The 21,556-nt window shown below is 39.0% G+C and overlaps 2 long non-coding RNA genes across 2 annotated transcripts in view; one reads left to right on the top strand and one right to left on the bottom strand.

Moving 5' to 3' along the window:
* Positions 1 to 2,337: 2,337 nt before the first annotated feature.
* Positions 2,338 to 21,556, top strand: part of LOC121065749 — a 33,121-nt gene continuing 13,902 nt past the window's right edge. Inside the window, exons 1-2 of the long non-coding RNA XR_005817291.1 lie at positions 2,338 to 2,478; positions 5,881 to 5,919. This is a non-coding gene — a long non-coding RNA (uncharacterized LOC121065749). The remainder of the gene's footprint in view (positions 2,479 to 5,880; positions 5,920 to 21,556) is intronic.
* LOC121065750 lies at positions 14,286 to 21,087 on the bottom strand. The gene is made up of 2 exons (XR_005817292.1): positions 20,758 to 21,087; positions 14,286 to 14,581 (listed from the first exon to the last, which is right to left on the bottom strand). It is a non-coding gene; the product is annotated as an uncharacterized LOC121065750 (long non-coding RNA).

Raw genomic sequence — 21,556 nt, 5'->3', positions numbered from 1 at the left:
TGGGGTTTGTACGGGCTTTTCACATGTATCACAGCAAGAACCTGGCACATGACTGCAATACCAGTAGTAGTTGATCATGCTTGTTCTTACTTTGGATCTCTTTCCTGGTAATCAAGCCTGACAGGTACCCCTTCTCCATGCTTTAGCTCTGGCTCACAGCTGGATTTTACCCATAACGTTCAAGGAATTCACAACACCCGAGGTTTGCAAACCATGACGTACAATACTGGCCAAGTTGCTAGTAACAGTTTGTAGACCACTTCAGGGTTATCCCTGGTACATGGCTGTGAGCAGCACTGCTACCATGGCTGCTGGTACCCAGAGAGATGCCTGCCACATTCTCCAACCACAGCCAGATGACGGTGACCACCCTGCAGCCCTCGGATCAGAAGGAGCCAACAACATGTTCTGTCAGGGTCTGCAGTGACCAGTCTTGTGAAGACAACCATGAACTTCAGGTTCAGAGCTGTCAGCTGGTCCCCTCATACTCCTTACAACGAGGGCCCTGCCCAGGACCTCCTCATAACTGGATGGCAATAAGCATCACAGAAAAGCACCAAAAGGCTTTTGGTTTGACAACAACTCTCACCAATATTTTCCCCTTCTCAGATATTTCTTTCTCAGAAGTTTGGAGATAAGAACATCCCCTAGTTTTGTACCCCGCTTTCCCTTCTGGCCAGCCGCTGTGCTGCAGGTATAATTTCTCTGGCAAGGAGCACAAGCCATATACAACAAGTATATAAACAAGTAATAAAGTTCAGCCCATGTTTGCTCTGGGGAACATAATGAGGCAATTGCTTCACTAGTCTAAATATGTAACCTGCAACATAGTGATGACGACTCATTTGGCATTTTCTTTTTACTAGAAACCCACCAATTCCAACTGCTAACTCACTGTCTGTGTTGCTGGGATCGAAACCTGTATGAATGAAACACAGTTCAGACCTCACAAAAGCCTTCAGTCAGGGGGGCAGCCTTGATAGCTGGTCTCACAATAGAAGAAATCTGTCTGGTTTTATTTCTGGTAAGAGTCACTTTTTGAGAAATTGGGTCTATAAAACTGCAGGGCATGAAACAATGATAATAAATGCATAGAAGCTTTCATATTTATTAATTGCACATATTATAAGATGGAAACCAGCCACAGTAGTTTTCTAAATTGGGATCAAGATTTTTTAAAGCAGAAGCTCTTTTAGCTATAGATTCTCACACAAAGCCCACCAGTGAGGTTTCTGAGTATCGAGAGACTGTGAATTGTATTAGTATCTAAGATCAGTTAAACCAGACTATCATGTGAAGCACATAGCTCCTTAAAATTACCTTGTTCATATCTCCCAAGATAGATATTAAAAAACAAAACAAGAAGTGACACTTCCTAAAGTCTTGTCCCAAACCAGTCAGTGAGAAGTGACTTCTAGACATTACCTTCTCAGAAATTGCTTACATGTTTCTGTTTACTGATATAAACCTGGATAATAGGTGGCAAAAAGCTGCTGTTATTCCTAGCTCAAAAAAAGCAGAAACTCAGGTGCAGAAAGTTGATTTTTTTTCTTCAGACCTCACAAAGGACTTGGGAACAAAACTCCTATATTTAGCCTCCATCCGTTTTCCAGAAATGGGAGATGTTAATGCGATACCTGTGATGTTCTCCTTAGAGTGGGGAGAACCCACTCCCCCTCCCACCCTATTTCCTTGATATTGCTACTTTGATCTTTCTTGTCAAATCACCTCTTGGTGCTGTCAACAGTACGTTGAAAAAACAAAATGTGTCAGATAGCCATGCCATATAGCAGGTAAAATAAAAAATTTAAAAAAAAAAAAAAAAAAAAAAGAACAGTTTAAGGATTCATGCAAATACTAAAACATACCTCATATATTTGACCTGGTGTTTTTGTGTTGCATTGTTCAGCAGTATTTCATTGTTTCCTACAAAACTATAAAGGATACCTAAAGTATACCTATTTTTTTTCCCCCAGTAATCAGTCACGACAGACATTTAGACACACACAGAGTAAGACCTCCCCACATGTTTTCTTTTGACATTGCTTGAATCAGGCTCTATGCTAAAAGAAAACATTTTCCTACACTACTTCCCTGTATTTTTAAATGAATGTCATCCAAATGGCATTGCCATTCGAACACTGCAATGAAAATTCATTGCATGCTCACAGAGCAGTGTGGGAATCTCTAAAATTGTCCCCCGCAGGTCTGAATGCAGCTCCCGCAGGTTCACTTGAGCTTCATTTCGCTAATCACACAGGGACAGTTATTTTTTGTTCTCACTCAGCTCCTCTTTCACATGTGGGCGCACACACGCCACACACTCTCAGGCTGCGTCTCTCCCGCTCCGTGGCACTTAAGTCCAGATTAGCTCTGACCATTCCCGCACGCAAGCAGAGAGCGAGCGGCACAGCACTCCAGTGCCTAAGACCTTAGGTGGGTCGTTTGCTTCGAGCCAATTCACTCACGTTTGAAATGGTAAGATTGATTTTTATCCTGCATTTCTGAGTTTGTTTAACTGATTTCAGAAGCTGCCACAGAGGTGGGGGCAGAGATCGTCTTCAAGGTTGCTGTCATCTGGAATTTTATGTACTTCATTTTCTTTCACTCTGTATGCCTGTCACATCGGCTTAACTGTGAGTAGTGTACTAGCCAGTACCTCTGGCATTCTGCTGTATATTAATAGAATATTGATATAGCCCAAATACTGTTGTGGGATTCATCATTTGGTAAATCCTCTGCCGTCTGCAGTTTTACAGAGCCATTTAATTAGCAATTTTACAACCTCCTATTCTCTCATTAAATTAATTAATAATTAAGTTCAAATATAGGCATCTTTAATGTCATAATTATATTTCAGTTTTATGGTCACCAGAGTTTAGCTCATTAGGCAAGGTAGTCATAAACCATAGCTCTATTTAGGGGCTGAGGCACTTCCATGCAGGTAGTCTGCTTCTGCTGGGTATTTTTATCTTTCTCACTTGCTCCTCTGCCCCCAACTTTGCTTCTCCCGCTCCCCTCCCTCCCATTGCACTGTGCTAGCACTGGCGTTTTCCTGGGGTTGCCCTTTCTCATTCCTATGTAAGGATTAAAAAAAATCCCTGGCACACACCCTTGTAGTCTCCCCATCACTATCTGCAGAGCGGCAACGCTGGCCTGTTGTAGACACTGCTTCCTCGCAAGCCTCAGGGACCATCACCTTCAGCATTTGGCACCCAGCAGTGGCGCATTTTCCGTAGCATAGTGTCTGTGACATCGTACTCCTGCTTGACTGCATGATTTACCAAGGCTTAGTAATAGCATTTCACACAGTCTGATATGTTGTGCATTGTTTTATATGGAGTGGATTTATTTCAGTCATTATCACTGATTAAACCAACTTAGTTGAAAAGGCAATGCAAAACTTGACTTTGAAATTGTTCTTATTTAATTTTGTTTGTGCTCACATAACCCAGGACAGCACTAATTATCTCTTTAGTGTAGCTCATATTTCTAATGTAATTCATATGTAAAGTGTAATTTAATTCATATGGGAATGTTTGTGTTCCTTGCATATTCTCAGTAAAGAGCACAAACAGTGAATTAAAACTCTTTGGAAATGAAAACTTTATGTTGCCTTTTTTGAACTGTGTTTGATTTGTTTTGCCTTGTTGTTTTTCTAATGAATCTCAATTCAATTGGATGGCTACAGCCAACACACTCAGTCTGCTGTCTCCATATTCAAGCACCTTGCTCACTGGCCTGCTTTTCCTTCTCAGTTTGGGATAGGTAAGGTAGCTTTCTTCATGCTCACTACCTTTGGGAAAAAAAAAAAAAAAGAAAAAAAAAGAAGGGTTGTGCGATGACTATTATTAATAACAAATAATTATAGGGCAAATCTGTATGACTACAGTGCCAACAACAATGGCATGGCACTATTTGTGCCACTTTGCTATGCAAACAAAACTGGAAGAGAGCACGGCAGGGCTTTAGGAGTGTTATTTCTGGTTCAACATATCTGACGATATTAGGTTAAAATTTTAAGGCCAACCTAATTTTTCCAGTATGAACTTTTACTTTATTGCCTTTTTAAAATCATCACATTGCTCAACGCGGTATCACTGCCATTTGCAAAGAAATTCTGCTGCTGAGTCAAAACTAATTGGTATTGGTAAAGTGTAGGAATGTAAAAGTTTTTCCTGGACTGCTGAGTTTTTAGGTCATGTTTGCCTGCTGTATGTGGAAATAATGCTAAAGTACAAAACAAAAGAAGAACTAAAAGTAACAGCAAGTGCAACAAGCTGGGTGTCACCTGGAAGGTGAACATGAGAGCACCTAGAACTACTGGGAGCAGTGCCAGCAGCACCAATCAGCTGGTGCAGCAGAAATTGGGAAGCAAAGGACCTGATGGAAACAGGAAGGGTATAAAGGTCAAATGAAAGGATAGGTAACACTGAAGAGTTGGCAAGTTACTAAATGATGATGCAAATTACAGCCCTATGTATGCCCCTCATATTTCATAGCCTCAACTCTACACACAACATCAGGGAGATGATAACTGCCTATTTCTCAAAAAGATCTGTGGCTGGCCCATGGAAAAAGAAGCCACCTGTGTTGTAAGGACTGAAGTCAAGCCCTGAGTCACTGCTTCGCCCTGGCAAAACACAACACAGGAGTCAATGTGCAGTGGTGCTCCCAAGTTTGGTGGGCATGGTGCAGGAGATTTGTGACACAATGGTCCCGAGAACCCCTTCCAGTGGACAACTGCTGCTCAGGGTGGTATGGAAAGCCCTCTGGGGAAACATCCTGAATTCCCTGCCATCCCCTCTGTCCCTCCTAGGTACCGCTGTAACCAAGAGAGAGGCAGGATTTGAAGACTCGTATCTGTGCATTGGTCCCTGCTGCTCTGTTGCCAGCTCTGGGACAGGGCATCATGGCTTCCCAGTGGAAAGTATTGCATGTACCAAGAAAAGAGGCAGAGGGGTCAGAGCACTGAATGGGCACATGTACCTCATACCATCTCTCTGCTGTCCTCAGCATTACAAAAAGCGCTCACTGTTTTATAGCCATCTCATATTTCTCAAGCTTTTGGGACCTCCACCCCATCCAAAGAAGCTCACTTTGGGAAGCCCCAGCATCATGGTGTTGTTTAGCAGAGCTGAGCAGAGGGCAGCCAAAGTGGGAAAGAGGGGACAGTGCTCTGCTTTGGCTGTGGCCACGCAGCCCCCTTCTTCCCTGCAATGAGGTACCCTCCGGAGACGGATGCTGCCACATCTAGGGCATGCACTGGAGACATGCATGCACACACATCCACACTCCTACCTTATGACAATAAAAGAGCTGTCCAAAACTATTTTCAATAATTGATTTGCTGTTTAATTGAACATCATGACTGACTAACATAGCTCATTACTTTACTCATTAGTTAATTATCGGAGAAAGTAGGACAAGTCAATAAAATGGAAGGCTGTAAATTCCAATACTAATTAGCACCATTTCCTCAGAGACATATTTAAGGGCAGATTGGCTACCCGAACATCCCCGGACCTTGTAGATGAAGGAAAAGGGTAGACTTACCATAAATCTAGATTACCGGCAAGCAAGGCTCATCAGCAGTAAGTAGTCAAGTACACAGGTGCTGAGCTACTGCCAGGCACCCTGTTTGAACTGGCATATTGGAACGCAAGCAGCACTGGAATTCCTATTTTTACAAGAAAAGTGATGGGGGGGAGGGGAGGAGGGAGGGGCAACAGAGGGAGCACTCACACACCAGAGAGGATACATATTTGAAATAAATTATGCAAACTGAATTACTTTTGCAAAGCATGTTTGCTTTTCCTGAGCTCTCTCTGTTCCAGTCTTTCACATAAACTCACTTCCTCCTCTTTTTTTTTCCTCTAGTCCAAATCCAAGTCAAAAGTTCAGTGCATCTTTTCTGAGGTACGTACATTTTTTATACATGGATTCTAATTTATATGTGCTATTTTATGTTAAAAAAAAAAAGATAAACTCATTCAGTAATGGCAATTATATTCTCCTATTATTGTTAGTACATTCTGTATTATCTTAAAATAAATTTGAAATACCATCTGAGGCAGAATTTAATAGCTCCAGCAGAGCTTTAATTAAGCCCCCCAAAAAGATTTAAACAAATAAATATAAAGATAGACCCAAGGAAGTCTGGAGAAGAGGACGAACATAGACTGTATATATGTTTCTTTTCATGGCCTACAATTTATATACACATGAACTTATATATATACAGTTACATATACACTTAAATAAATGGCTATATATGTGTGTATATATAGAAATATATGCAGATGCATACATACATATCCACTGAAATATACAGAGTTCTTGTTGCTCACTTAGAGGAAATCAGCAAACCTTGAGTGCTGCACTTTAAAAGCCTCTAGGTCTTACTGGCTTCCTTTTAAAAAACAAGAGGGCTCAGAGTATGAAAACGCTCTGGTGATATACTACTACTATGCTGTTAAACAATTTGCCTAAACTAATTACAAACAATTTCCCATCACTGAGGGATAAGGAATGATTTGCTTTTTGAGTGTCTTTTGTTGAGACACATCTTGTGTGTCTCCTCTCAACAGCTATCCACATTTGAAAAACTAATTTCCAGTTATGTGAATGAAAATGGAGATCAAAAGCATTATCTAAGATCAACTATGCAAATAAATCACCTTAATAATAGCTCTCAGTCTGGAGCTTTAAATATTTAGCATTTCTAAAAATATATTAGTAGATTAATGTAACAAAAAAAAAATCTATTACTTGACCTACTATATATTGTGCTTGCAGTTCTGATTTTTAAGCCACATGCTTTGATTTATTTTCTTGTGTTTTAAAAAAGCACTCTGCAAAAGTATTCTAAAGATTGCATGGATTTATTTATTTTTTAATCAGCAGTTTTGAGAATCCGGCCTCTGGTACTAATAAAGTAAGACTGAAATTTAGGGCAGAAGGGGGAAATATGGTTGTTTTGCTTCTTATGGCTGTCTTTGCTTTTCTGTTTTGCTTAACAGACAGCTCCTGGTAGAAATAATGCAAAGAAAAATCTCTAATGGTTTCAGTAAAACAGAACGAACCAAACAACAACAACAAAAAAATAACCCACCTGTTACACTGTCATGTTTCATTATCCAATGTTTGGGAGGGGATATTGTGATGTGATGTTCTCTAGGCATTCGTGAAGGAACAAAAAAATACCCATTATGTAAAACTGACCTGCGACAGAACTGAGAGAAAGAAATGTTCTCAAAGAGGAGTTGGTTCAGCATAGGTGTAGGTAAAAGGTGCACGGACCATACACGAGAAAAGCATGCTTGTTAGCTTTTGGAAGTTACAAACAAGAACAATCGGAACAGCAGATGTGATTTCTCTCTTCTTTCCAGACAGCACTAAGCACTTTTTGATAGTGAGATTTTTTTTTTAAATGATTCTGGTTAGGTTTTCAGAACTGAGGCAGGCTGGATCACTAGCTAGGCTTGAGTGCCTTGGCTACATAAATATAGGTAAGAGCCCCCAAACTGAGCAGCCAGCATGCTCCATCCACAAAAGTTCAACCTATGTGCTCAGCCATCTAATGAAGGCAGCGCTCCCAGACAAGCATCCCACCATGGCTTGGGTGCAGACGTGATGAGGTCTCAGCTCCTTCCAGGCAGTCACACAGCCCAGCCACAATGGGAGCGGAGCAGGAGTGGCAAGCAGGGTGACAGTGACAGGCTCCCAGCACTTACACTCAGCTGCCTTCATAGCACAGCATGAAAGGATTATTATGGTATAAATAAATTGTTTGGAAATGGGGAGGAGGCTGGTAGATGACCCAACCACAAGCTTTGAGCCACAAATGGCTCTAAACTTTACACTGAGGCTCAACATTTGCAGTGCTTACATCTTACACTGCTGCTTGTCGTACACAATGCAATGTACATACATAACGTAATGCAATTCTCATTTGCATGTTTAACTTCTTGTCTGTTTCTGTTATCAAACACTCCAAAATTGGAGGCAGAAGTTGATTATTGAGTATGATACCTACAGCACTCTGTGCCAGACAATGTAAAACACACAGGCTGCAAGAGCTCTGGTGAATTTGCAGTGGTCCTCTTTTAGAGGTGGGGCCCCCAGGCCCCTGCAGCCTTTAATCAGCTGTAATTGGAGTGAAGCTGTCAGCTCCTGCTTGTATTCTGTCAGCTTTAGTACCACTTAGAGCATCCCTGACAAACACACAGCGCACATTTAACAGTCAATCTGTGAGTGAGCTTTTCATTTTGGAAGAAACTTTCTCAGGTTCCACTTCCTACAGGGGAAAACTTGTAAATTATTAGGGAGGAAAGGGGAGCAAAACATCCTTCAATCACACTCGCTTGTTTTATGGAGAAACCCACTTCTTATTTTTCCCTTAGCAGAATGATAGATTGGCTCAGTCCAAGGTGAAATCCCAGGCAGTGCAGGAGAGAGCAAGGGCTATCATCATATGACAGTGACACCTCTCCTGCTCCATCAGCCAAACTGCGCTAGCCAAATCGTGAATTGTAGCAGCTCACTGCTATTGGTAGTATTGTCATATAAAGTATGAAATATTTGCTCAGCTCTGGTGTGTTCATAAGTTTCCCATTAAGAATTCAAATATAAAGATCTTTTCCAGCTGCACAAATTTCCCTTAATACCTTTCCCCCACTCACTTCCATCTGGTATTGCCTCAATTGCATGGAGGTGTAACTGGTTGCCTAGGATAAGCAACCTGGAGCAAAGCTGCTCCTATGTTTTGAACATAGTGCATTTTAAAATAAGGCAACCTCCCACCCACACCCAAGAATTCTTTCTTACATACCAATTTTTTGAAAACTTTTTTCTTATCCATTTCCTTCCTGATATGTGGCTGCTTTGCTGTCTTTTTTTTTTTTTTTTTAATTTTTTTTAATGGGCACTTTATGGGCTAGGCCTATTATTCACTAATTAAAGGTCCTTCCTTATCCCTCTGGGAGTTTATAAATCTGAATATTACTTCTTCACAGAGCTCACTCCTATGACACCCCTGCTTTAAAAGCAACTGAATCTCATCTAATGGTGATAAAAAATAAGGCCAGGGCATGCCTGGGCAGATTGGAAGGATAGTAGAGGAGGAAGGGACAAACACAGCTTCTTCACAAGTCAGAATGGTCTGCAACATTCAGTTTTCCCCCAATCCCTAGGGTAATGTCATTGCAAGAGGGAAATTATTGTAACATTACAACACTGAGCTCCAATAACTGCTCTGACCCCTGGGGATTTTGCTGTTTTCTGTCCCACAACATGGAAAATTCCCCGAATAGGCTCCTTCCCTAACCCCATTACAAACACGGTTTTCCCAAGGAGAGGACAAACTTCCTTGAGGTCGCTCTAGGAGTTAGAGTCCTCAAATGACAGTATTTTGAGCTTTTTTATTCCATTTTCGTAAAATGGAAATTAAAACACTTCTGGTCTCTTACAGGTCTCTTAAAGGAAGCTTATGACAACTGCATTCAGACAGAAATTAGGAAATTAATTCTAAATTAATTAGAAATTAAATTAAACATTGAAGTAATTAATATTTGTGTGGCACCAATATGTAAGTATTTACTACTACTGGTGTTACTGTTTTTGGTATTACAATTATTGTTTTATTTTTTATTTTATTTTTTCATTAACATAGCACTTAGAGGCCCTAGCTGGAAACAAGAAGGCTGTGGCACCAGGTACTGTAGGATGCAGAACAAAACAAGGTCCTTCCTTCAAAGGTTTATGGGGCAGTGACAACATCTGTGGAGGCAATTCTGGTCCTAGCAATACAGAGAGTTACCTAGTAAAGTCTGGAAGATTTTTTAAAGGAAAAAGTATTAATTCATATTGATTTTAGTTGGAGTTAGATACCTAACATGCATTACAATCCAGGCCTGGATTAGGCAATTGCAGTAAATGACAAAGAACATTTACTGGCAGGCTCAGCAAACTGAAGTGCAAAAAGCAGCTTTAGAAAAAAATAATGATAAAAAAAAAGCAGCGAAAACTTTTGCAGACTTAAATGTGGGAATGTTTCCAGTCATACTTCTGAAGAGAAAATGTTTCACACAAAGCCAGGGCTGCCCATCTTGCACAAGTCCAAGGAAATAGACCATGCCAAAAGGAGTCAACATAAAACCACACATCTCCATTTCACATGAAGACAGACAAATGAGGAAAGAAATAAATATTTGTCCATATATTTGAAAGGCCCTTCTTTCCTGCAGTTAACATTCATCAAATCTCACTGCCTCTCCCAGTCAATTCTCTCCTTCAACTAACCAATAAATCAATTTGTTCCTTCCCCATCGGAAAAAAAATCCTCTCAGCGAAAACCCATCACTTCACTATCAGATCAATTAACCCTTCCTTCTTGCAGTGGAATCAATATACTCCTCCACTACATCTGTTTAACAACAAGCAGAACAGTGGAAAGAAAACTACCAAGGAAGCTTCTCTCCTTTTAATTGGCAGACTACATATGTATGGATGGCTCAACGGACATTTCTTCTGAGCATGCAAGCACAACAGCAACCTAAAACAATGCTGTAGAGAATCAGGTTTAAAGGTAACAAAGGATACAAACTGAGCTTTTATCAACACCATTACATCTGTTCTGATAATCACAGAAATAGTACTTTAAACCAGAAGGACATGGAAAATTTCACTATATACAAGCTAACAGAAACTTGAGGATGCAGTAAGAGTGCACCATTTGTAGACAATATACAGATTATACAAAACATTCTATTCCACCAAGATATTCTGATTTAGTTAGGAAAAAATAAAAAAATAAAAAAATTAAAGTGCCCATACACAAAGCTCTAGACATCCTTATGTTGCAAATGAAGATGGTTATGCAGTGAAAAAAAAATAAAATAAAATAAAAAAATCAAACCCTGCACTCAAATAAAGAATGACTATAAAACAGGGTTAATTCGTTCCACTTCAACAGAAACATTCAATAAAATTCAGTAAATTCAACATGTTTGCAAGTCAAAAATGTAATCAAATATGGTACTAAAAAACACAAGCTTAATAGGTGGTCACACCTGCTATTCAAAACATATACACAGGCAAACTCAAGAGACTGCCTCAGGATAGGCAAGCATCCATCCATCTGTGGGTGAAATGGTTACCATAAAACTAAGCAAAATGACAATGAACAGCAGATTAGGGCAAGAAATGAAAATTCTGAGTAGTTTAGATTACAAAAAATAATATAAATACCCAAACTGGTCAGGACACTGATATCAACACTCCCAGAAAAGAAAGAACAAGGAGCAAAGAGCTGAGTTTCACCAGAAACTTTAGGAAAACTGCAATAAGCACTCCACATGGTAATTAGGAAATGAGCTTTGCACAATTGTATTTTGGGGGTTTTACCAAACATCTAGGTGTGTAAAGACCTGAAAGAAGAACTGCTAAACACAATGAAACATCCACTTAATTCTTCTAAAAAGTTCTGCTGAGTGCCTTTTCACTTTGGTAGTGCTGTTTGTTTTTGTTGTGTTTTTTTTTTTTTTTTCCCCACTTTGACTACTTTCTGTGGCAATGAGACTGAACACCGATTTTGTTTGTTACACCTGGACTGCATGACCAGGGTTGACACCAAATGTGTATCAAAGCAAAAGTGAAAATTACACCACTTTCTCTGTGAAACATGCAGGAAAACTTAAGATTTGTGAACATTTTCTTAAGTAGAGCACTATTTGAATATTTATGATTATTCATCCATAGAGTACTGAAGAGTTTAACATTATTATTATTAACCAGTCTGTTTCTTAACCTGTTTTGCCATTAACTAGTAATCTCAATGTAATAGTCCAAGTTAGTCTTGGGCAAAAAGCTTTGGCTGAATATTTTATTTAGGAAAGAATGAAAATTTGGGCCAATGCAAACTATTCATAAACTTGTGCTGAGTTTTGTTACTAGGTCACCTGAAACTAAAAAGAAAGAAATTCACTCAAGTCAGGCTGCCCCTTTCCCCTCATTTCAATAACATGATTACAGTTATTGTCTTTAAATTCTCTTCTATTCCAGTGAGAACCAGGTCTCAGTTTAACCCACTTAAATACTTTTTGAGCATCTCCAAGTTTAGGTACCAGAATCTCCCTAAAAACACTAAGGGACCTGTGGTTTCCTTTGGGAGCCCAACTGCTTCAAGTGCCCTGTAGCTGAGCACATTGCTTGCGTCAAAGAGCTCCTGGCATAAGGGCTCCTCCCTGCAAGGATGCTGCATCCCAGTTTAGGCACTGACAGCTCCATTGCAATGAGTCAGTCATACAGCACCTCCAATTTAACCCTCCACGGGATAAAAGAGACTGAGGTTGGAGCTCTAAAGAATGCTACAAGACCTACAAATACTAGTGGCCTTTTCTTCTGAAAAGCTAGAATATTATACAGCTTCTTTGAGACAATTTTTTCCTTTTTCGAAACAGTTTAAATCTATAACGTATCATACATATGTATTTTGCATTATACATTCCATGCTGTGAACACACACCTGATCATTTCTGATATAGCTTCTTTTGAGATCATCACACAGAACCAGAGACATGGACAGTGTCAGCACTGCAGCTCAGTTCACCACTGATTTTCTAAGCATCGCAAACAGACGTTTTGAAGACTGAAAACTCTGAGGCAGCTGAAAGTGCAGTTGCTCTAGCCTGATCTTCCATAATGTAAATGTATGTTTATTTTGAATCACAGCTGATTGTATGCACCATAAGACTCCTACATCACAAAATAGCTCCGATTGAAGTAAGCTCTCCTTGCTCTATTGAGCTGCCAAGATGGATCTTTTCACAGCTGAGCAGCTGTGAGCTGCATGGTGGGGAAGGAGTGGAGAGCTGATCTGTTTGCAAGAAGGTTACGGAGGAAGAGAACGTGGCAGGACACACACTGCACCTACTGCACTCTTTGTGGTCATGACTCAAGGGGTCTCCCTTAATCTGGGAAGGCAGAGAGAAAACTGAGAGGACACAAGGCCAAACAATTTACTTCCACATTGCGTGGCAACAGAGAACAATACCGATGTGTAAGTTGACCAGAAAGATGTGTTCACACTGTTACCCTTGAAATCCTTGGTATTGTTGATCACAGCATTTGCAGCTTAGCTCCCGGTCCTCTCCACCCCCTTCCTTTCAGTTCCTCCTTACACGGAAGGCTGTGGACACCCTGCTCTCGGCCTCGGGGAGGAAGCAGCAGAAGGCTCTCCTTATTTACCTTAGCCATTTCCCCGTGTAATCTGGTTAATCATGTGGCTAATAGGCGGCGCAGACAAGCCCCTCACACTGTCATTCACAATGCCGACCCATTCATATTTCATACAATAGAGCATTTAAGTAACCCCATGCCTTGCCAAGACGATTGGACTCCCTTTGTTCCATCGTTTTGGGTAGGGGTCTCCTGCCCTACCCGCTCTTTGATACTGGCATATGTTCTAGCTCTTGCCTGCTGCAGCTGGGCAAGAGCTGTTAGTTTTGCTTTGTTCCCCGAAACCAATGAATCGATTGTGGTGGTGTGAAATGTGGGTTAAAACAGTCCCCACATATATGCATACATTACCCATTTGCTATGTTTCAACTTAACGGCAAGGTGACTGAGAAGGCAACAGTGTTCATGCCCTCCCGTTTAAAATGGGCAATCTGTTGAGCACAAACAAAATCATAAATAAAAGACTGACTGCATGCATTGTTTCAAAAATGTTTCGCTGTGCTATATCAAAGCAAAATACAAGTGTCTTTACCCCCAATGTACTGCAACCATAAAGAAAGCTCAAAACCTGGTCTGTAACACAAAATCACAGAAAACTAAAATGCATTCACATGGCTATTAAATATTAAATATTCAGACTACATTCCTGCAATAAAGATTGCTATTGCGTACACATCTTTACTTGCTGTCCCTCTCACATTTGGGACATATTGAACTCAACAGCCTTACAGAAGCAACAGGATCTGATCCTGTCTTTATACAAATAAAAAAAGGCAAAATATCCCAAGTAAACAGTTGTGGTTTGGGATTTACATCTTATGTGTATTGACCTGTGGATCAGAACTGGCACAGGGATAGTGCCACCTTCTGCTAGACTAAACCATCAAATCTCTACCAACCCTGGGTGGCAGTGATAAAAAGTCAATTCTCTCCAAAAACTCTTTTGTATCTTGTGCAAAATGAATCTTGTATCTCCGTTTCTCTCCAGAGGTGTAGAGAAATGACGCTCAGAACAGTTTCCTCAAAATGAGTATTACAAGCCAAGGTTAAGACCTAGAACAGAAATGCCTTGTTTATTTTTATTTTTAAGAATAACCTTAAATGCATTACAATGTAAGTCAGTTTATAAAAAAAAAAATAAATTAAAAAAAGAAATGATTTAATGACAAGCTAGAAAGCACCATTCATTCTTAGTTCAGACTCATGCCACTCTGCAGACTGATGCTGAAACATATCACTTGTGGCTTTTCTTCTAGAAATGCCTGAGACATTCTTTGGCTTGAATTCAGAGTTTGGAAGTTCATACCCGTGCTATGTATTACAGATTTCTTTCATTTTCACTCTAGAATAGGAAAAAAAAAGTTTTGAGCAGTCTTTCACAGCCTTGAGAGAGCCAATTTTCCACAGAAAGCTAAGCTTTCCATGAAGAGTTAATTAATTAGTGCACATGCAAGATTTTACAAACTTAGTAATAGTACTGTATTGTTTGATGTAGGCAAAATGAAAAAACAAACAAACAAACAAACAAACAAACTGTAGAGCAAGCTCACATAGCTATTTGAGTGCTTTCCTGTAAAGCTGGAAGAGAAGACAGGAAATTCAAAATCTTGAGGGGAGCAGAGGATAACACAGATGTGTTTAAAAATTTTGTTTTGACTGATCAAAGAAGGCACAATATTTTGTTTCAAAATCCAACTTTTTGATATCAGCATTTTGAAACCTCTACTTTTTCCTCTTCTTAAAATCACAGAAGGACAAAAACACAAACCTTCTTAAAGCTGATCTTTTAGGCCAGACTCCAATACTCTTGTGCACAGCAGCAAATTATCTATCTGTACATCTCCCACTGAAGTAAAGCAGATTTTGTTGAAATTGATATCAATAGAATTTATACCACTAATTTATACTAATACAGCTAAATTTGTAAATGGTTACCTCGTCCAGCACCCAAGCAGTAGGGATGCAGCTAAAGCAATATAAATGTGCTAATCCCAGCACGCATATTCCCACATCTCCCTGTATCAAATCATTCTAAAGGGTTTTCAATATACAAGTTAATTAGCTACAGTGAAGCAGCAGAGTAACATCTAATGAAGACCGGGGCTTAAAATACCAGAAGTGGCCTGTTATACTCTTTCCCCTTTTTTAATATTGACATATTATTTTGATTTGGTTATGGATATGGTACAAGTTTAGTTTAACATGAGATAGAAGTTAAAGGATTGTTTTTCTTACATGGTAAACACACTGGACACATTTAACAGATACAGAATATAATCTCTATGTCTCAAAATGCTACTATCATAAAGTATCTATCTATAAATATATTTATACTTGTAATGCTGAACAAGATGACACTTTTGATATTGAATGTGTATAACATTATATTTTAATTACACACAATTTCTCATTTCTTAAAAAAAATAGTGCACAGGAAAACAGTTATGTACATTCTATTCAAACTAAATCTCTCTAAAACTTGTTGTACAAAGTTAAAATTATACAAGCAATCAATGCTGGTAAAGTAAAACTTGCAGAGAGAAGATAGGAAACAGCAAAGTAGAGTAAACTACCTAAGAAATATCTGCTGCTTTCAGGAAGCAGAGTTGCCACAGTTACATGTTTCTGATTTAACTAAGAAATGAAAATCCCTAATTAATTAAATTAAGGTCCTGATCCTGACTGGATGTGGAAGTCAATGCGACTTTACTTACATGAACCTCATTGCTCGTGTGGGACTCAACACTCCCTTTTGCTGTCTATCAAGGATGAAGCTCATTTTATAACCCCTCCACTTCATTAGCACCTTTCCAGCACATTATCTTTGTCCTAATCCTCCTGTCACTTTAGGGATTCAGGGTCATTAGAGCACTTGAAGGTCGATTTTATTGTCATGGAGGTGTGAATTGATCACTAAAATGACAACTGGTGACAAGTGTACTTTATTAGTTTGCTACTTTGCCTCTTAATTGCAACTGATTAGCCTGTTGGTTACAAAGGAAATTTGGACTCCTGTCACTGGCAAAGATTACACTGCTTTCTATAGGACCATTTGACACCCTACTTCCCTCCCCCCCCCCCAAAGTAACCCATTTAGACATAGTATAATCACCAAGTTAAAGAAACTATTTATGCAAGTAAAAGCAAAAAGTTAGGGCCATTTATCACTCACATATTTTTTTTTTTATAGAGAATATTTTTCTGTTAAAAACCCCAAATATTTCTGATTGTTTCTTCTCATCTGAAACAGCATGAATAAGATCATCTTTTTCCAGAAAAAAATCCCATTTTTGACATGGCCATACTTACTATTTGAATGGATTTTCCAGAGGATGTGCTGGCTCTCTAAATACCACATTGCATTTAAACTACACATTAAAACAAAGCAACAAAAAGAAAAAATTAAACTTGTGTGTCTTGCCCGAGTTCACATGTTTCAAGACTTAATAGCTGTTGACCACAAGAATGGAACATGGAGTCATACAGAGCACATCTGCCAGCAGTGAAGTACACTCAGTATTTGTGTTACACAACTCCCTATTTAAAGGGAGGAGGGAAAAAAAAAAAAAAAAAAACACTTTTCACGGTAGGTAGCAAAGACAGAAATATCTCAAAACAGCACAAATGTACTATTGTACTTATTTGACAGTGACATTCTTTGCATTGCTGGATTTTTGTATCATATTCGGTTAAATATATCTACAAGGAACATGCTCAGCACTAAAATAATATAAATGGTGATCTTTCTGTAAGCTGTCTATTCACTTTTGTTAATTCCGCTTCAAAAAATAAAAAGGACAACAAAAAGAAAACAACTCTCCTCTCCCTACTCTAAAATCCACATAAAAGTCAGTCTCTTGATTATACTTTCTTCCAAAACCAAGTGCTCTACCTTAATCAGCAAAAATTAAGAACTCTAACAAATGCCTAATCTTTAATTGTGTACTGGATACATTATAATATAAATCTAGGATGAATGTTTAACCTTCCTGTATTCATCAGAAGTGTTCAAGGTTATTTTACAGGACCAGTATTTCACATCTTAATTTTCAAGGATGACACATTTCCCATGAAGAAAAACTGCTGCACAAAATTCAGTGATTGGCTCTTTGAATTTTACTGTGGTTGAAAGAACTTCAAACAGCTTGAGCAATATTCTGATTCTTCCCTTCCTTTTAACCATGCCTACATAGAATTTTTGTATGAGCATTTTGTTTGCTCATTAAAAGAAGTCTGAAGATGATGGGAACCTTTAATTATTTTTTTATTATTGGATTTCACTAGAAAAGGAAAAAAAAGCAAATACCTACGGAATTAGTTGTTCAAAAGTATGACCGCTTTTTATAGCATGCATAGTACATGCTTAGTTCATTTCCAGGAAAACACAGGTTCTTTCACTTTACCTCCACAGGTTAATACAAAGTACATCTGTTCCTTTCTAAGAACGTTGTTTTGTCTTCTGCAAAAAGACATCCTGCTATTTGGATGGAAGTCTCTGTAGACCCTATTTTTAAAAGCTACTAAATTTATCTTCACTAGTTTGGGTTTTAAAATGCTTTAAGTAAGGCAAGGCCCACATGTGGTCAACGTAATTTCAGTCTGATTGACTCACCTCAGTTTAGGTTAACCAGTACCTAAACAGCTTGGCTTACCTGAAACAAATTGGCCTATGTGGAAATAAGAATGCTCACACCAGCTGCAAGAGGTAAGTTGATGAGCAAGACAGAACTGGTATCCCAAACATTCATTACCACTAGACTAGTAGTGGTAGCTGGAGGTGGGAAGATGCATGCAAAGTCTTTGTTGACTGAGCAGTCACTTCTAAAATAAATGTCAATGCCTGCTTCAAATGGTCCGCTCCAACAAATGCAGCCATAAGAAATGTTATCTGGCAACATTTTTGGAAACAATCACACCTGGACATTCACATTAGAAGATGGGTACTAAGAAACAGAAGGCACCGTAAAGGCTTTGAGACATACTGGCGCAGTGAGATGTGGTTGGAGATGTTTCTCTCCCTTTGTCAATCTAATAATTCAAAATTTGGTTCCCACAACATATAATTGCCTTCCTACAATAGAAAACTATTGAATAGCCCATCCTGGAAAGAGACTGGCTGACTGCCCATAATCTACTGACTATGATTTAGGTAAATCATAAGGGGAGGTAGATTTTTGGTTAAAAAAACATAAAAAATAAAAAATAAACTAACAATCAATCAGTCAAACAAAAATGTTAAATTATCCCTGCTTGCCTGGGCAGCCTTTCCAATGATTTGAGATAATTTTATTTTACATTCGAAAACATGGACTCTCATGTTGGATGGCCTTTAGATTTCAGTAGAAGTAAATGTCAGACAAATTTTTATGGCTAAGCCATTTCACGCTGTTGAGATCCAGGACTACTCACAGATCAGAATGGAATTGTCATCTAGTTTCCACTCCATTGAAATTTAAAAAGTATGGATTATTTTGCAAAAAACAATTCTGTGGAGACCCAAAAATTCACAAGAACAGCTTTGAGAAAAACTGTATCAAAGAGCATAGCCCTTATGCAAAATGTGAAACAGCAGCTCAGAAGAAAAGACACTGAATGACTTGAGGAGGGGGATCTCAGTGTACTGTAGTGCCAAACTGGGCTAACTTGATGGTACAGACAGGACAATATCCTGAAGAAGCAAGTAGGTCATATACCATGATGTCCATACGTAAAGGATGGGACAGATCATTTGAAAATTTTAAGAGAAAAATCACAAAATTAAAGAAATGAAAAAAAAGTTGGAAATTTTAAATTTCTCCTGGAGGTAAAAAATCAAGCATGAAAAGGGAAATTAGAAATAGAATTAGCTGACAATAGTCAAACTTAGAGCTGAAGGAGGGCATATTTTTTACTATGGACATACCTTTTCAACAACTAAACAGAAAATGTTCAGTAACTGATCCATCTACACATATAGAGTGCTGCATGGTTTTCACAAAAGATTTGCTCTTTCCAAGAACAGCATCAGCAGAATCAGCTCCAGAGGTCATATCTGATGATGCCATCTGATGATGACAGTGATCAGCTGTAGGCTTCTCATCTCTCTAACAAGTATACCTGACCCTTCTGATTTTCTCCTACTACCTGAATAATTCCAGGATTTCTCCTCCTCCCAAAGTCTTGGCTTCACAGCCCATTGCTCTGGAATATAACAACCGGGCATGACGCGTCTGCTGTGCACCAAAGGCCCCTTCTCAAATAGCTGTAGTAAACTAGCCTGAGGATACCACAGCACAAGATCACAAAGAAATAAAGCTCGTCTTTTCCTAAAATATATGTTGATATAATGCATTGGTGTTAGCAGGACTTCCAGTTCAAGAGACAGCTGTTTGGATAGGCAAAGCTCCTGATGTTCTGATCAGATTGATAGCTTTGCTCAGAACTCTGGCATTTGGATTAAAGTAGTATAGAAATGAATCTTATATTTGACATTTAAAACACTTTCAAAGGGAACCTTTTCCACTGCCTGTAGTTTCTTAAATCATAGCAGTAAGAACTGCCATGGCAGAATGGTGTGAGAAATTACTCTCCAACTGCTTCACTGTTTTCCCACATCATGACTGAACACATTATTTCCTGAATCATTTTACATCCTGGCATTATGTGCAACAACACAGCAAGTATTAAACAGATGATGCAACAGAAAGAAAATTTGAAAATGTTTCTCCTTTCTTTTGGACAACATCTAGAATATAAATGTGGTTTGTAGCAGCTTCATTTGAAAGAAAAGAAAGGGCTGCTTTTGGAGGGCTAGCATGACTAAAAACTTTGGATTTATACAGTCTGACTCTCATTTCCTGAGTGACCTTGGCAAAGTCACTTATTGTAACATTTTCAGAAATGGATGCTATTTCCTCAGGCTTTCATTCTACTTCTCATCTCCTGAGTATCTGAGTCTTTTGCATGTATAACCAATAGCAAAAGTAAATGTCTCAATAGACTTTATGGAATCTCTGGTTCTTGACCCTTTCAGGGCTTCAGAGCTGTTTGATATAAGTTATATATGGCATGATTTGATAGCTTGTTCCAGAACTTAGTCCACAACACTTTAGGTTTTACAGAAAGTCTTTATGGACTGCCAGAGTTTTGCAAGCCCTGTTTGAGACCACTAAACTACACAGATGAAGTCAGTGAGAGATAAAGTAATTCTGAAATATAACATATTTTTCCAAATTAATTTCTTCCTGCGCACATTAAAAGATGTATTTAACAACAGAAGGACACAAAATGAAAATTGTGTGTTTCACCTCTCCCATATTTCTCATCTCTCAATGGGGGAGTTTAGCTGCTTAGGAACAGTGAGGCAGGAGACATCTTTCTAGGAGACAACCACCGAACAAGTGCAAGACCTTCATACTTTGAGGAAATGAAGTATTATATTTAACACATATGATTTACACGTTTGGTAGCAACTTGCATTAATTCATAAAGAACATCCTCTCAAGCCCAGATAAGTTAAATTAGCATTTGCAATCTTACCTAGCTGCAGTGTTAGATAAATATTACATACTTTATGACTGAAAGATTCAATCCAGCAAGGAATAACTACATGTCCAGGTTTCAGCTGCGATAGAGTTAATTTTCTTCCTAGTAGCTGGCATGGTGCTGTGTTTTGGATTTGGGATGAGAATAACAGTGATAACACACTGATGTTTTAGTTGTTGCTGAGCAGTTCTTACACTAACTGAAGGACTTTTCGGCTTCCCACACCGCTCTGTCAGGAGACTGGGGTTGCACAAGATGCTGGGAGGGGACAGAACCAGGCCAGCTGACCCAAACTGGCCAAAGGGATGTCCTGTACCATGTGGCATCGTGCTGAACAATAAAACCAGGGGGAGTTGGCCAGGGGGTGGTCTGCCACTACTTGGGGACTAGCTGTGCATCAGTCAGCAGGTGGTGAGCAAGTGCATTGTGCATCACTTGTTTTCTATATCCTTTATTATTATTACTACTATTTTGCCTTCCTTTTCTATTCTATTAAACTGCCTTTATCTCAACGAGTGTTTTGTTTTGTTTTATTTTATTTTATTTTATTTTCCCAATTCTCTCCCCCATCTCATTGTAATGGGGGTGGGGGTGGGGGTGGGGGAGTGAGGGAATGTCTGTGTAGTGCATAGCTGCCTGCTGGGTTAAACCACAACACTATGTCTGATTATACATGCGAACAGACAGAAACCATGATAATCTGTCAAATTAACAAGTGTAGGAGGTTCAAATACACTGCATACTGCCTCTCTATCTTCACCAACCTTTTGCCTGCCAGTGTTCAGACTGAGGT

Source organism: Cygnus olor, chromosome 2, assembly GCF_009769625.2.
Source record: "Cygnus olor isolate bCygOlo1 chromosome 2, bCygOlo1.pri.v2, whole genome shotgun sequence".
Lineage (NCBI taxonomy): Eukaryota > Metazoa > Chordata > Aves > Anseriformes > Anatidae > Cygnus > Cygnus olor.
This window is presented reverse-complemented; position numbering and strand designations above follow the sequence as displayed.